The sequence below is a fragment of the Nelumbo lutea genome, chromosome 1 (assembly GCF_056320005.1).
Source record: "Nelumbo lutea isolate HS-2025 chromosome 1, American lotus-T2T, whole genome shotgun sequence".
Taxonomy (NCBI): domain Eukaryota; kingdom Viridiplantae; phylum Streptophyta; class Magnoliopsida; order Proteales; family Nelumbonaceae; genus Nelumbo; species Nelumbo lutea.
Genome location: NC_142684.1, coordinates 2051040 through 2066585, shown reverse-complemented (window position 1 = coordinate 2066585; position 15546 = coordinate 2051040). Strand labels below are relative to the sequence as shown.

The following is a 15546-nucleotide window of genomic DNA, read 5'->3' as shown; positions in this document are numbered from 1 at the left end:
GTGATGATGTATCTATTTTGGTGTAGAAGTTCTAGCATATGGTTCTCACATAGTTTCGAATGAGGACTAAGATTTTTAGATCAGACAATGTTAGAGAATATTTTGAGGAGGATTTGGCCACATTTTTTGAAGCATGGGGTGATTCATCAGAGTAGTTGTGCTGATGCACTATAGCAGAATGGGGTAGCAAAGAGGAAAAATAGATACATTGTGGTGGTGGCAAGAAATCTTATGGTGTGTGCTTCAATTCCTGTTCGGTTTTGGGGAGATGTAGTTCTCATGGTTGTGTACATGATCAATTGTGTACCTTCATGTATCCTTGGGTTTAAGGTGCCATTTAGTCTTCTATTTCTAGATGGGGAGATATTCCATATACCTTTGAGAGTTTTTTGGTGTATTTGTTTTGTTCACATTCTTGGTCCTCATCGTAGGAAATTGAATCCTAAGGCCAAGAAACGTGTTTTTCTTGTGGGTGCTCAAAAGTAGAGGAGGTATTGTTGTTATGATGCAGTGTTGGGGAGCGGGTTTGCCACTATGATTAACTTTTTTGAGTTTACATTCTTTTTCTCTGGTGGTTCTCCTCGAGGGGAGTGTTTTGGGGAGGAAAACTCACAGTTTGTTCCTGTTCTTGGTCTTTTATTTGGTCCATTAGCTCCACCATTAGTTCTACCTGTTGCTCCACCATTAGCTCTTCCCATCCAATTGCCTGTTCCACTACAAGAGGTTTGGCTCCACATATGCTCTAGTAGAACCTAAATCACTCTCCATTGGTCCATCTGAGATTCTAGGTTTGGCTGATAAAGTTCTAGGCATTTACCTTTAAGCCTGTTATTCCCTATGATTCCATTGATGATGTTTTTGTTCCTGAAACTGATGCTACAACTGATCTTGATCTTCCTATTGCAATCTACAATGGAATGAGAAAGTTTATAACTCATTGCATTTCACACCATCTCTTCTACAGTGCCCTATCACCTTTCTATTGTGCTTTCTTTCCTTTTGAGTTTATACCCATGAATGTTAGTGAGGCTCTCTCTAAACCTGAGTGGAGAACAACTATGATGGAAGAAATGAGACTTTCATTAAGAACCGAACATAGGAGGTAGTTAATCTTCTTGCAACAAAGGAGACAATGGGTGTAGATTGGTGTTCACTATGAAGTACAAGATCGATGGCGGCATAGAAAGATACAATGCAAGCTTGGTGTAAAAGGGTATATACAAACCTATGGAATTAGATTATCTGGTGACCTTTGCACCAATAGCTAAGATGAGCTCAATTCGGATCCTCTTGTCTTTAGTTACTACTTGCTCATGGTTGCTCTTTCATCTTGAAGTTAAAAATGCATTCCTTAATGGTGATTTGCGGGAGTTATATATGGGCAATCCAAATGGTTTCTATGAAAATGTTGGTGAGGGAAAAGCTTGCAGGTTGAAATAGTCTTTATATGGTTTGAAATAATCACTTAGGGCATGGTTTGACAAGTTTAGGGGGACATTGGTTCGTTTTGAATACACATACCCAATAGATCACACTCTCTTTGTGAAGAGGAGAGAATCACTTGTGATAGTACTACTTGTGTATGTGGATAATATAGTTGTTACAAGGGATGGTTTGAGGGAGATCAATGCACTCAAAAAGTGACTATAATAGGAATTTGAGATTAAGGATGTGGGTGAACTAAAATATTTTATGGGGATTGAGGTTACAAGATCCAAGCATAGGGTATTCATCTCTTAGAGGAAGTATGTATTGAACCTACTACAAGAAGCTAGGAAGTTAGTAGGTAAACCGGCCAATACTCCTATTGATCCACCACATAATTAATGCTCTGGATGGTGAGTTGGTTAAGGATGTGAGGAGATATCAGAGGATGATAGGCCGACTACTGTCCTTGTGGATGAGATGCCTAGACATTTCCTGTGCTGAGTGTTGTGAGTCAATTATGTATGCTCCTTGGGTTCACCACTAGGAAGCCATTCATAAGATACTTGCATACCTAAAGAAACATCTTGGCAGAGAAATTTTATTCACAGATCATGGAAATTTGAAACCAGAGTCATGTACAGATGTAGATTGGGCAGGTTGCCTTGATGACAGGAGATCCACATCAAGGGTATGCACCTTTGTGGGGGAAATCTGGTTTCATGAAAAAGTAAAAAAAATAGTTAGTGGTAGCAAGGTCAAGTGTTGAAGCCAAATATAGATTAGGAGATTGGGATAGATGTAGTGGAGCTCATGATGTTATATTGTAATAATCAAGCTCCAATCAATATTGCCACAATCCAGTTCAGCATGGTAGGACAAAACACATTGAAGTTGATAAACACTTCATAAGAGAAAAGGGGCGACAGATGGAGAAGTCATCTTGCCTTATGTCACCACTAAGTTACAGTTGGCTGATGTCTTCACCAAAGGGATCACAAAGAACAAGTTTGGACATGACCTACGTAAGCTAGGGGATATTTGACTTTTACTCCCAATTTGAGGGGGACTGTTGAGGAATTTGTGCAGGTTTGTTGGTTAATTTGTTTATTATTTGTTTAGTTGGGGAGTGGGGATGACAGTACACTTGTTGGGACCGAGTGATATTTTTAATTCTTTTAGAGTTTTCTTGTGTTAGCCACCCTATAAGGGCATATTGGTATCTTTGTGCATATTTTTTACTTAAAGTATAAATAACAAAGGGGAGGGGGGTATCCATATCTGATTGCTTTCTCATTCTTTTCTCCATTTTTTTTCTCTTTGTTCTTTTCTTTTATCACAAATTTTCTTTTCTTAATCTTTCTCTATAATTTTTGTTTCTACAAATTTCTACTATAAACAATCAACTTTTCCATATGATCTTTTCTTGATTGTCTAAGAAATAGTGAGAAATGTTCAACAACCCAACCTCCCATCTATGGGGAAAAGAACAAGAAAAAATGTCTTCATCTTTGATATTGCTAACTATTATATGATTCAATGGACTAGTATATTTGCTATTTTTTATATTTCTAGTGTCGTTATTGCTTTTAGTTGTCCAACAAGAAATCATTAGAATTTTTTGTTGTATCATTCAAGTCAAATTTTATGGGAATCGAAGCTTAGAACGTTTTTAGAGGTTGGAATGTGGGGGTGGGGAATAGAATGTTGGAGGTGACCATAGTTGTCAAGGTGATGCCTAGGCGACAAGACACCTTTGGAGTCTCGCCTCGCCTAATTGCCAAGTAGTTTTCTATAGCGTATTATAACAAACTTTTATATTCTTAATTTTTTTATTTTGTAATTATAAAATAGACATTTTTAAACTAAAATATTCATTTTGTGTGTTTATATACTAATTTCTTTTTGTTATTTTCTTATTTGTTAGGGTTTAATCAACACAAACATTGCTAAATGCTGTATTGAACCACCTCTCTTTTCTTCTTTTCCTATAACAGAAATAGGGGTTAAACCCCTACACTTTTCGAATTTTCTTTTCTTTCTTCTTTTTCTTCTCATGAATATGTTGGAATATGTTGATTTTTTGTACTTTAACATGAAGTTTATACTTTTCTTATGAAAATTATGGATATTTATTAAGGAAATATGATTATGGAACCTAGGGAACTACCCTAGGATACATGTTTTTACTTAAAAAAAAATTCATCGCCTAGGTTACTAGGCGCCCGACGCCCCCTTGTCGCCTAGCCTCGCCTTGGTGCCTTTAAAACTATGGAGGTGAATGAATCTAGAAAAAAGATTCAGTGAAGGAAGACATTATTAAATTTTTAAGGTCTAAGTTTGATATAGAAAAGATTGTTGAGTAATTCATGGGAATTAATAGATTACTATACCTCTTGTATGTATTTTTTAGTTTTACCTATAGTTTTCAAGGTGTGCCTAGGTGCACAAGCGAGGCGCATTTTAGGGTAGGTGCCTCGCCCAGGTCCTAGGCGTAGCCCTTCCAATAGGCACATGCCTGGTGTGCCTGGGTGAAGGAAGAGATTGTTAAATTTTTAAGGTCCGAGTTTGATATAGAAAAGATTGCTAAGTAATTCATGGGAATTAATAAATTACTATACCTCTTGTATGTATTTTTTAGGTATACCCATAGTTTTCAAGGCGCCAAGGCTTGTCCAGTGATTTAAAAGGCACGCCTAGGTGCACAGGTGAGGCGAGTTTTAGGGTAGGCGCCTTGCCCAGGTCCTTGGTGCAGCCCTTCCGAAGGTGCATGCTTGGTGTGCCTTGTGCCTTAGCTCAGGTGCGTGGCTTTTGAAAATTTGACGCCCCTCTTGGCAAGCCCAAACTAGTCCATGTTAGGGTCCTAAATTCTTAGTTTTCACACAAAAAAAAATGACTTTATAGTTTTAATTACTTTTTAAGAAGATATTCTATTAGGATGAATGAACCAAAAGCGGCTTGTAGAATCATGAATGTAATATGTCACATTAGCTACACGAAGTAATGTAATTGAGAAAAAAAAGAGATTGTGGGTTTTATATGCTTTACATGTTATGTTTATTTATTTTAATTTTAGATAATAGGTTTTTTAAAACATTTATTTTAAAATTTGTTTATATTTTTATTAATATTATGTTTAATAATTTTTTGATTTTTTTTGGCATTTGTTTTTGAATTTTTAGCACTTTTTTAATTTTTGCGCCTTGCTTAAAAAGGCGCGTGCCTCACCTTGCGCCTTGCGCCTCAGGCGCAAATTGACCCTTGTGCCTTTTTTGCACCTTGCGATTTAAAAAACTGGGCTTGTCAATAGGGGGCACCTAGTTACCTAGGCAGGTGCCTAGGCAATAAATTTTTTTTAAGTAAAAACCATATATCCCGTAACCATCTTTCCTTGATAACTATCCATAATTTTCATAAGAAAAGTATAATGTTCATGTTTAAGTCTAGAAAATTAATATATTTATGAGAAGATAAAGAAGAACGAAAAGAAAATTCAAAAAATATAGGGGCCAAAACCCCTATTTTTGTTATAGGAAAAGAAGAAATGAAAAGATGGAAAGAAGATATGAAGAAGAAATGTGTTGATAGGAAAAAAATTTAAGTTCTTCCCTTATTGGTTCAGGTTTTGAAGTCTTTGAGGGTTCAATACAGCAATTAACAATGTTTGTGTTGATTAAATCCTAACAGATAAGAAAATAATAAAAAGAAATTAATTTATAAACACAAAAATGAATATTTTAGTTAAATAATGTCTAATTTACAATTATAATCTCAAAAGGTTAATAATATAAAAGTATTTTGTAACGACGTATACAAAACTGCTTGGCTACTGGGTGAGGTGAGCCTCCAAGGGTGCCTTTTTGCCTAGGTGTCGCCTTGACAACTATGGTTTTACCTTTGATTTCTTTTGTATTTTATTCTTTTTAATGAAATAAATGCTAGTATATTTCATGAGAAGTACTTCACATTGAAACACAATTTAGTCTTGAGGAGACTGGAGATGATGGAGGTTATATAAATATTCTGGTGATGTAAGTGTGTGCCTTTTTTTTTTGGCAGAGGTTGACTGTAATCCAATTTTTGGCTAATTTGGTTACCATTTTATTGCGTCTTGCAAATGAAAAGAAAGGGGATACGGAACCATGGGTAGAGGTTAGATTTAGGGGGAAATTGGTTTATTGGGCCCACAACTCCAGTGGTCACTTGAGCATTCCAATCTTGTTGCAATTCATTCTATCTGAGCTTCCAATTTTAGATTTTAATGGGAGATCAAATCTTTCAAAATAAAACACCAGGGGTGTTTTTCTTTTGTAATATTTCTTAGATTGTAGTTTGTTGGGGTTGAGTCCGTTTGGGTATTACTCTGTTGGTTATATTAAAACTGTTATATTTTCTTTTATTAATTAGTTTTTTTAGTAGGTTAAAAAGGCAAGAAATTAATTGCTTTGAAAGCCATCCCTAAGAAAGTTACAAGTGATGAGGTGTCATATCTATTGTCAAAAGAAGTTATTTACTAAATGAAATGTATGTAAATGACAGGTGTCATGAGATTTACTTGCTTGTTATGTCCAAGTTGAGTGTACAAGAGTGGGGTTTTGGTAGTGTTTTCTGCAGTCCCCCCATCTTTTATGGCCCCTGTTCATGACCTATTTCCCTTTTAAAACTTCCACTGCTGCCAATCATCCATGCTTACCTGGACACTCTCCTGTGAACAGTCACCATGATTGGTGTTAGGGCATAAAAGACCTTGGATCTGAAGATCCTGTTTCCAAACTGATTCGATATGGGCCTTGTTAGATTCTGATCTTGGTCAGGCTTGATTCTATTATTAAGATCCCTTAGTCGCTTTCAACTGTATGGATCAAACCTCAAGAATTCTAGATCTACACCAGGATCTAATATGATCTAAAATATATTTGGATGTATATAACGTGGTTCATATCCAATTGATTGGGAAGTGAATTTCTTTAGGTGATTCAAACCCGTCAAATATGGATTTCTTACCTGCTCCATTACATTCTTCAATGAGTCTGGATCTCCTGCCCACAATAACTCTGCCCATGTCTACTCACATAACATCGCTGCCACACATGAGAACATTTCATCCTCCTACATAGTATTATGCACGGGGAGATGTTCCAAATGCACGGGGGTAGTGTTGTGGGTAGATGTTGGTAGAGTTCTTGTGGGCAGGAGATCTGCAGTCGTCTTCAACTGGAAATTTTATGGTGAAACTTGTAAGTTTGTTCTGAGGATTTTTGACAGAAACAAAATACAAACTTCATGCTTTTTATAGAGACTATTTCTTTCTTTTTATTGTCTGGTTGGTGGAGGGTAAGCGCTGATCAGAGTATATGATAAAATTGATTTAATTAATACCTGGATCATTTGTAGCTACCCCGGGTAATGTGCAATATGTAAGAACAGTTCCAAATGGTTTATAGAAATAGCAGTTTGATTTAGGATTCCATTGTTTTAATTTACAGTATTTTTAATCTTGTCTTCTGTTGAAAACTAGATGACAAGTATTTTTCTTCATGATTACACTCACTAGACTTGATTTCTGTTGCAGTTAGCTGAGAATATACCTGCATTTACACCATCAAATGTACCATAAAATTACAACCTTGTAGGTCTTTTATCAGGAAGCCTTTGAGTTGGACAACATTCATTATTTTTTTTCTTTAGATGTTCTTGTGGCTGACAAACTTCACGTTTTGCAGATTTTTTTTTTCTTTTCACTTGGACAACATTGATTTCCTCCACTTGCATTGATCTGGGAGCAGTCCAAAAAAATCTTGTATGGGTTGTCTCCTTTACTCCTCACCCTTAATTTAACAAATGGGATTGTATAACCTTTATGTGCATCACAATGAGGAAAGCAAGTATGCCTATACGAGGGGAGGAGAACTAGCGGAAGTTGAATTAATGTATACTGTACAGTTTTTGACAATTACCTAAAATCCGATACCTGTATTTATTTTGATACTTCTGAGGCCAATTGGCATCTGTAGAATGATTCTCCTAATTATATATTTCAGACTTCAGTGTGAGTTGTATCACACTTTCATTTGTTCTATTAGATTCTATTTTCCTTCACTCCTGAGCCACACTAACAAGTCTGTAGATGAAGCTACTATATCTACAAAAGGTTAAAACCCAAGTTATTGGATATGATTTGCAGTCTTAACATTGTCAAGTGTAGATGCTAGAAACTGTTTAATGCTTGAGAAGAAAACACTAAAATGTCTCTTTATTGTAGCCAAGGTTCAAAGTATCCTAATGTATCGGCCTGTATCAGCCGATACGTATTGTTCCGGGACCCTTTCAATACACCCCTACAGTGGGTGTATTGGTGGTCTGACCAGTTCAGTGGATGGAGGGGTCCTAGACCCGCTCCCCTGAACCAGTTTTGAAAAAAAAAATTAAAAAGGTAAAAAAACAAGTATCAAAATGCCCAATACGCGGTATGCGCGTATTGGGCATATCGATATTTTGAACCTTGATTGTAGCAACGTACCATTATTTGTTGTCATTTGCCATAGAATCTGAACTGCCTATATGGGAATTGCATTATTCGGATAATATTTTTCCGTGATATGTGTAGGATGCAACCTGAGAGAACTCGGAATACTATCAGATTCAAATTCTGGTCTTCGAGTCTCAACCAAGGTTTATTAAGGCTATGTTTGGTTTGAAGGAAAAGGTAGGGAAAGGAAGGGAAAGACAGGGAAAACATGGCCTAGAGTTTTGTAGCTTTTGGGATACAATTGGGAAACATGTGTATATGCTTAATATACTATGTACATAACTATGCATTAAAATATTAAATAGAAAAGTATAGGGAAAATCCTGATCAGTATGCTGAACTTTAAAATGCGACAATTTAGTCCCTGAATTTTAAAATACGACAATTTATTACCCGAACTTTTAAAATGTGACAATCTAGTATCTGTTGTTAACCAGTCTGTTAATCAGTGTTAAGTGACATTTGAAAAGTCAAAAATGCCTTAAGAATACCATCTAATTCTCTTTATTAACCATTCAAACATTGACAATAAAATGAACAGTCTCAAATTCTACATTATTCTAAACAGTTATCAACTTTTTTTGAATAGAAGAGGCTAGGATTTGGGACTTCAGTTTTTATGTCAACGTTTGGACGATTGATAAAGAGAATTCGAAGGGTATTTTTTATTTTTTAAATGCCACTTAATGGCTGATTAACAGACTGGTTAATGGTAGATACTTGATTATCACATTTTGGAAGTTCGGGTACTGGATTGCCACATTTTGAAAGTTCAGGTATTGGATTGTCACATTTTAAAGTTTTGGGACCAGATTGTCACTCGAGCCAAAGTACAAGGTACTGATCGGAAATTTTCCAAAAAATATATTATAAAGTTATAATTGACATGTGATTCCCGTACTAGAGACTGGTATGCATAAAAACTATATAATAAATTTTACACATCAAATCATCAACTTGTTTGTCATGACAAATAACTCATTGTAACAAGGATCCAAATTAACATAATGTGCTGGAGTAGTGGAGATGTAATGTCTTGTTTGCAAATAAGTTGATTTCCCCAAAATTTGTTATTTCAATATAATATGGTCTTCTCATTTAAATTTGGATATTACATTCGGTGTGATATGCGCTCTATGAGGAGCCAGACTCCATTGTACTGGTCTCGCACTGTTTTTCTGGGTATCGTACAATATCAGCCAATACATTATAGATTATGATTGATGAGTTAATGGCAATGAATGATTTCTTGTCGGTCCAACTTTTTCCTTTCCTCTTCTGTTATAAGTGGGATTCTGCCTGTTTATCATTCTTGACATTTACAAAAGAGATTGCAATAATTATTCTTGAACTGACTGGATAGAAGTTTGTTTGGATTTGAAAAGCATGCCGTGTTTATAGTCGTCATCCAAGTAAATAAGTCATTATTAGGAATTCAGTTGTCCATGTTGTTATTTACTTCTGAGAAATTTTATATAGATGTTTAAATGACCATCATATTGGCTGTACAGGCCTTTTGGTTTATAAGTTTGATCTAGAAAAATTTACTGGACAGTTTCTTTTGTGATCTGACCTCCATATTTTACACGACATTTCCATTTGAGGAATGTGATCATGCTTTCTTAGCATTAGGGATGAGCATGGGTCAGATCAGTTTGGTTCCATCGCAGAACTTGGAACCTACTTTGTAAGATCGATTTTAGGTTTTTGAAACTAGAATCTTCCTTGTGAAGGTCGGATTCAGGGTTGGTTCTGGCCTTGGCAGTTACAAGGTCGGTTCTAGAGTCTACTCATGGAACCTATTCTTTTTTTTATCTTTCCCTTCAAATAAAAAAAAATGAAACATGTTCTTTAAAAATTTAATTTTTAACAATGATAATATATAATTTAAAACTTATATTATCTTTATTCATCAAATTGAATAATTTAATATGTAAATTATCATAATATATTAATATATGGTTCAAAATGTGTCATGTTTCCTTGTGCTTGTTGCCCTCTCCTACTCAGAATGGATACTGGGTTGAATTGTTTTTCCTCTTTCCTGATCTCTTCTGGGCTTGTGGTTTTGCTATTTTATTTTTATTTTTGAGGCTCATTTTCTTCATGATCTTGTAGATCATTTTTCTATGACCATTTGATAACAAACAGTGTATTTTGGTCTCAACAAGAAGTTACTCTTTGGCTGTTTAGTGTTGCACATCTTGTCACAAGTTGTCACATAGTTAGCTTTGGCAGATGTAGGCAACTAGGTATCACATCTATCAAAACAATGGATATAATATTACAAGGTTAGTTTGTGCAACTTTTCTATTCAAATAATGATTCGTTGTACTGGTTCCAAAAGCCACAATTTGATGTCATCTAATTTGTGCTTTTTACAAGATCCAAGATCATTTATATTGATAAAGATGAGAAAAGCAGAAAAAGTCTTCTCCAATTGCAATTGGAATTTGAATTATGTACCATCTGATGGTTACAAACCAATTTAAATTATTTGTGTCATAGAAAAAACAGAGGTGAGAAGCATTATATAAATATTGGTATAAGGTAAAAGCATCCTTTTCATGATAATCGAATCCAAGATCTATCTAAGTGAACTAGGCAATGATTGATAAACTTGTGACAAATAATATACTGTGACAATGAGCATATCACTGGATGAAAGGAAAATCAGTTGGAGCCAATATGAGCAATAGGAAAGTAAGAATTTATGATAAAACATAGAAATTAACAGGAAAAAGAAAATGAAATTATCTAACCAGTAATATCATGCCTTACTTTGATATCTTGCAAAAGTGCTAATGGAATAGCCAGTAACCTTTTGTGCCACTGATCCTGCTAATTCGCACAGTTAGCCAGTGTATCTAATAGTTGAACAGTTCTGTCTGATAGCTAATCAGAAGCTGAGGCTAGAAATAGGCATTGGTAAATGCTCTGCAGCTTCCAAACAGATTTCTAATTATAGGTTTAAAAATACATTTTTATCCTATGTTTGAACTCTATCAAACAGATCTCTTTTGATACATTCAGTATTCTGGTAATTTCAATCCCAGGCTAATTAAAGATAAATCGATATCCATCTAGTTTGGTGCTTACAGGTTACACCAGATTAACGGCCTTCCTACTTGTCTGCATAGAATGCAATAGGAGAGCAATGTAGTATAGAAGAAGGGATTACTAGAATTGAGAAGAGATGGTAGTCTGGAAATATAATATCAGACTATAAGGGTCTCAGTGTAACCTCTAAAAAACACTTGATGCTGCCAGTCTGGTCTCAAGAAACCAGAGTCTAAATTATTGAAGATAAAAAAGTGTTTTGCTATACCTTTTAAGTGTCTACATATACATGTAGAAATCTACAAGTTCCTCTAAAATGGCATAATTCTTACATTCCATTAAAAACAGTGTTTTCAAAACTGGCTGGACCGGGAAAACCAGGAATTGGTTACCTGACTGGTTCCATTTTACCTCAAAATTGCTTTTTAGCCAAAAACTGTTAATTTGGTCAGTAAACTGTTGACCCAAGTGGTCGAACCATTGACTTGGACAACGGTTTTTGGCCTTTTTTTTTAATTTTTTAATTTTTGTCAGAGCGGACCATCTGTTCAGACCGGACAGTCGGAACATTTGACCCAGGAACCAGACCTAGAACAGTTCCCGGTCCGGCCTGGTTTTAAATACCTCGATTAAAAAACAGAAAAGCAGAAGCAATAGCTATGTTCCGGCACATGCAGAAAAAAGAAATAAATGAATAAAGCTTTATCTGTTAAACTGTTTTGAGCTAAACCAGTCATCTGACTCCTTGTAAAGTGTTTTGAGCTAGAATAATTGAAGATGCATGAATTTTCCTCACCCAAATTAACCATTTCATGGGAAAAAGAAAGACCTTTGACCTACCAACTTCTAAAGGTATTCATGATTGAGCTAGGAAAAAGCATCATTCTACTTCAAAGAATTTAAATAAGAAAAGATAAAGAATCGAGGAACTGATTTGGAAAAAGCATGTAGAAGTTGCAGTGCAGTAGCAATCGATTAGTTGTCTCTTCTTGAAATGAAAATACTGGTCAATTTATCTACTGTATTAAATTTGCAGAAAGAGACTATTTACATGAAAAAAAAAATGCATCTCTATAGGCTTGGTTGAACTTCAAAACTGTTTGCAGGGGCAGAGGTTGACAGTCTTATGTCATGTTGAAAACCAAATTACTAAGAGAATGTAGTGATGGGTCATATAAAAATTAATCAGCAAACTCTGTAGACTGAACACATTAATAAAGATGTTTAACCCTTGAAATCCCATAAGTTGTTGATGGAAGGAAGAAAGAGGATTTAAGGATAATGAGAAGCTTTAAACATTGATTGCAGTCCGACAAATAAATTCCTAGATCTTTATCTATTTACGAAGGTATGCATTGCCCCCTCCCCAGAAAGTCAAATCAGCCTTCTAATTCTAATTCTATTATTGTATAATTCTAAATATACCCATGCATGATTGACAAAGAGTGCAAAATATATAACTTGGATGCAGGATTGAGCCTTTAGACTGCATTTGGAAACGATTCAAATATGTGTGAATGCAAATATGTAGTGTCAAACGGTTTATATAAATTGTAAAGTTGGGTTAGTTTTGCATCGACAAATTTGCTTTCTTACCAAACAGACTTTTAGCTGTAATGGATGCAAACACAAATTCCAATAAAATATATGCTTTTCTTTTATCAAAAGCCCATTTGAATACAAATTTACTGCTTTTTTATTGATGTACTTTTACATCTTATTATCAATGTAAATATACATTAGTCTGTCATTTGTTAATGCATAAATGTAATGTTGCTAAACACAAGCAAAAACAAACCAGAGTACAAAAAGAAACTAACAGGTGGAACCTTTATGTCGAGCATTTGTGCATTATTTGCTTCTTCCTTTGTTCGTGTTATGCAGCAGCATACGCTTGGGTAGATAGTTTGAGTTTCTTTGGAGGCCCAAAAAGAAGCTAACAGGTTTGAAGGAAAAGATGGTCTGAAAAAGAATTTTGGCCTCATTGTCATCATGATTCATGTAAGAAGTTTACGGGAGGCAAACTAGCAAAATCTGAAAGCGGAATCTACTTTAGTTTTCCTTACTTTGAATATGTTAACTCTCAGACTTATCATTTATATTAATTCTTGTAATCATTATTTTTTATAAACTTGAAATTTACTATTTTTAGTTTCTGGTGCCTTTGAATCAAGTTAGTTTCAGTGGGATTATGAAAGTGTTGTTAGAGTTGTTTAGGAGTTGGAGTCGTAATGGATTACTCCTGAACTTATCTTAGTTTTAGAACAATTAGGAGTTGTTTTGGGTCAATTTCATAGTCCAAATTGGAATCTGTAAAGGAACATCCAAACTAATAAGTTGAGTTTAAATAGAGTAATTGTAATTGGAGTAGTTCAAAGAGTGATTTGGTAAAATAAAGATGGGTTTTAGTCAATTGATTGTTGTTAGAAGTTTCTCTCTTTTTTTTTTTCCTCTTTTATTTCTTCTTTTAAGCGTTCTCTCTCTCTCTCTCTCCCCTAATTTCTTGTTCATTCTTTGGTGGATAGAAGTTGTCTTCTTACTTTTCCATCCGTATCTTTAATAATTGGGAAATTGTCTAAAACTCACCATGAGTTTTCAATATTTCCCTTAAACTAACAATAACTTTTCAAAATGTCTAAAACTCATCATGTCAGTAAAGTTTTATTTTCTAAAACTTAACTTCCGTTAGTGCATTGTTAATGCTTCTTAACAGAGGTGTCCATATCAGCATAAATAATATTTTTCATGATCAAATTACCCTTGAATGATGAGTTAGAGGGAAAATGGTCTTTCTTAGTTTTCAATTTTTTTTTTTTTTGCATTATGCTATAATTTCCAATGTTCTTTTTTTATAATTTCTGTTTTTTTTTTAATTTTCTATTTTCTACAATCTATAAATTTTCTTGTATTTTTTGTTATTTATTTGTAATTTTTGTGTTTTCTATAATTTTTTGTATTTTTTCTACAATTTTTATTTTTTGATTTTTTTTTTCAATTTCTATATTTTCTATAATTTGAAAATATATTTTTTATTTTGTTTGCAATTTTTATAATTTTTTATATTTTTTTGTATTTTATATTTAAAAATATTTTTTGAATTTTTACTTTTTTTTCATGTCTAAATATTAAAATGGTAATATATTGGCACTCATTAGTTTGTTTAACGTCAAATTAATGACATGGTGAGCTCTAGACATTTTGAAAAGTTATAGTGAGTTTAAGAGAAATGCTGAAAACTCTTTTCGTGATGAGTTTTGAACAATTTCCCCCCACAAAGCCACCTCCAAATCCAAGGACCCCTACCCCGTTCTACATCATCATGTTCTTAATAATGCCATTGTATCTATTGAACTTTTTCCTTCGTTCTTATTCATTACTTTAATGGATTTTGGCCCTAGTGACCCTTGAACTTTGGGAAAATGCTAGTTTTAACCTTATATTTTAGAAAAAAAAAACATTTTCGACCTTGAACTGTTGAGAAAGGGCCTCCATAAAGCCAAAATGGACGATATTAGAGACGTCTTTGACACATCCGTTAGATATCTCTGCACCAATTAATGGCAAAGATAAACATGCATTGAGGTGCATTCACCTCTTAAAGTTAAAAATGAACTCAGCTAGTGACCTAACACCTAGTGATCCATTTGCTTGAACCATCGAACCTTTTGACTTGTTCTAGGTTATAGTTTTGAGTAAATCTTTTTTTTTTTTCTTTGTTTGTGTTTTTATCCATTTCCATAATTAATAATAAAACCCTCATTTGCCATAATTATAATATAATACCATAGACATGGCCAACTTTTTGTTATTAATTCCAAATGGTAGTGCATCCTGTAATCACTTGAAACTCTTCTTCCGGGGCCATTTATACCTTCTATAAGATGGAGCCCAGAGTTGTAGATATGTTGGCGCTGAAGTATGAAACCTCCGTGGGCATCCCTCTAACATCATTATCTTCAATTGCCACGATCAAGTTTGACTCGTCTAGCTTCATAAACGTTCAACCTCGCTGTTACATACAAGAGTTCTATTAGTTTTGCATTAAGAATATTTTCGTACTTATGTGCTTTATTTCATGGAGAGATATTTCTAATATAAGGTTGCAAGAGATTACTCCAACAGTATGAGTACGGACTTGCACTGGGTGAGGCTGAAGTTATGTCATGAATCTTTGACCAGCATATCTTCACGGCCCAAAGTAACCTCCTTTTCTACTCCTTCCTTGCTCCGTCTTGTTCCTACTAACAGCCTTCACCTCTTTTGTTGTATACAAAAAATATGGGATTTTAAAAATGCAAAACTCGGTCACTTTGGAATGTTAAATGTGTGATTTTTATAGGGAAAAAAATCACTTTGGAATGTTAAATGTGGGTACAATGTGATTATGGTGTGAAGTTCTCCACCACTCCCCCTCTGAATTCAGTATAATCCTAAAAATAAGAGGGCTGTGTCTGATCTAGATGTATATATTAAAATGGAATGGTTTGGCATGGCCTAAATCTTTTCTCTTTTTTTTTATAGTTTTTATGTTT

The 15546-nt window shown here is 34.4% G+C and overlaps 1 protein-coding gene across 4 annotated transcripts in view; it reads left to right on the top strand.

Moving 5' to 3' along the window:
• The window catches only part of LOC148873186 (histone H3-lysine(4) N-trimethyltransferase ATX1-like), a 78514-nt gene extending 71012 nt beyond the window's left edge, over positions 1 to 7502 (top strand). For 2 of the 4 annotated variants that reach the window (XR_016105815.1, XR_016105816.1), the window contains 2 exons: positions 6998 to 7054; positions 7149 to 7502. The gene's annotated coding sequence lies outside the window, so the exon portion shown is untranslated. The remainder of the gene's footprint in view (positions 1 to 6997; positions 7055 to 7148) is intronic. The other 2 variants (XR_016105817.1, XM_088966561.1) reach the window with 1 other exon arrangement.
• Positions 7503 to 15546: the final 8044 nt, after the last annotated feature.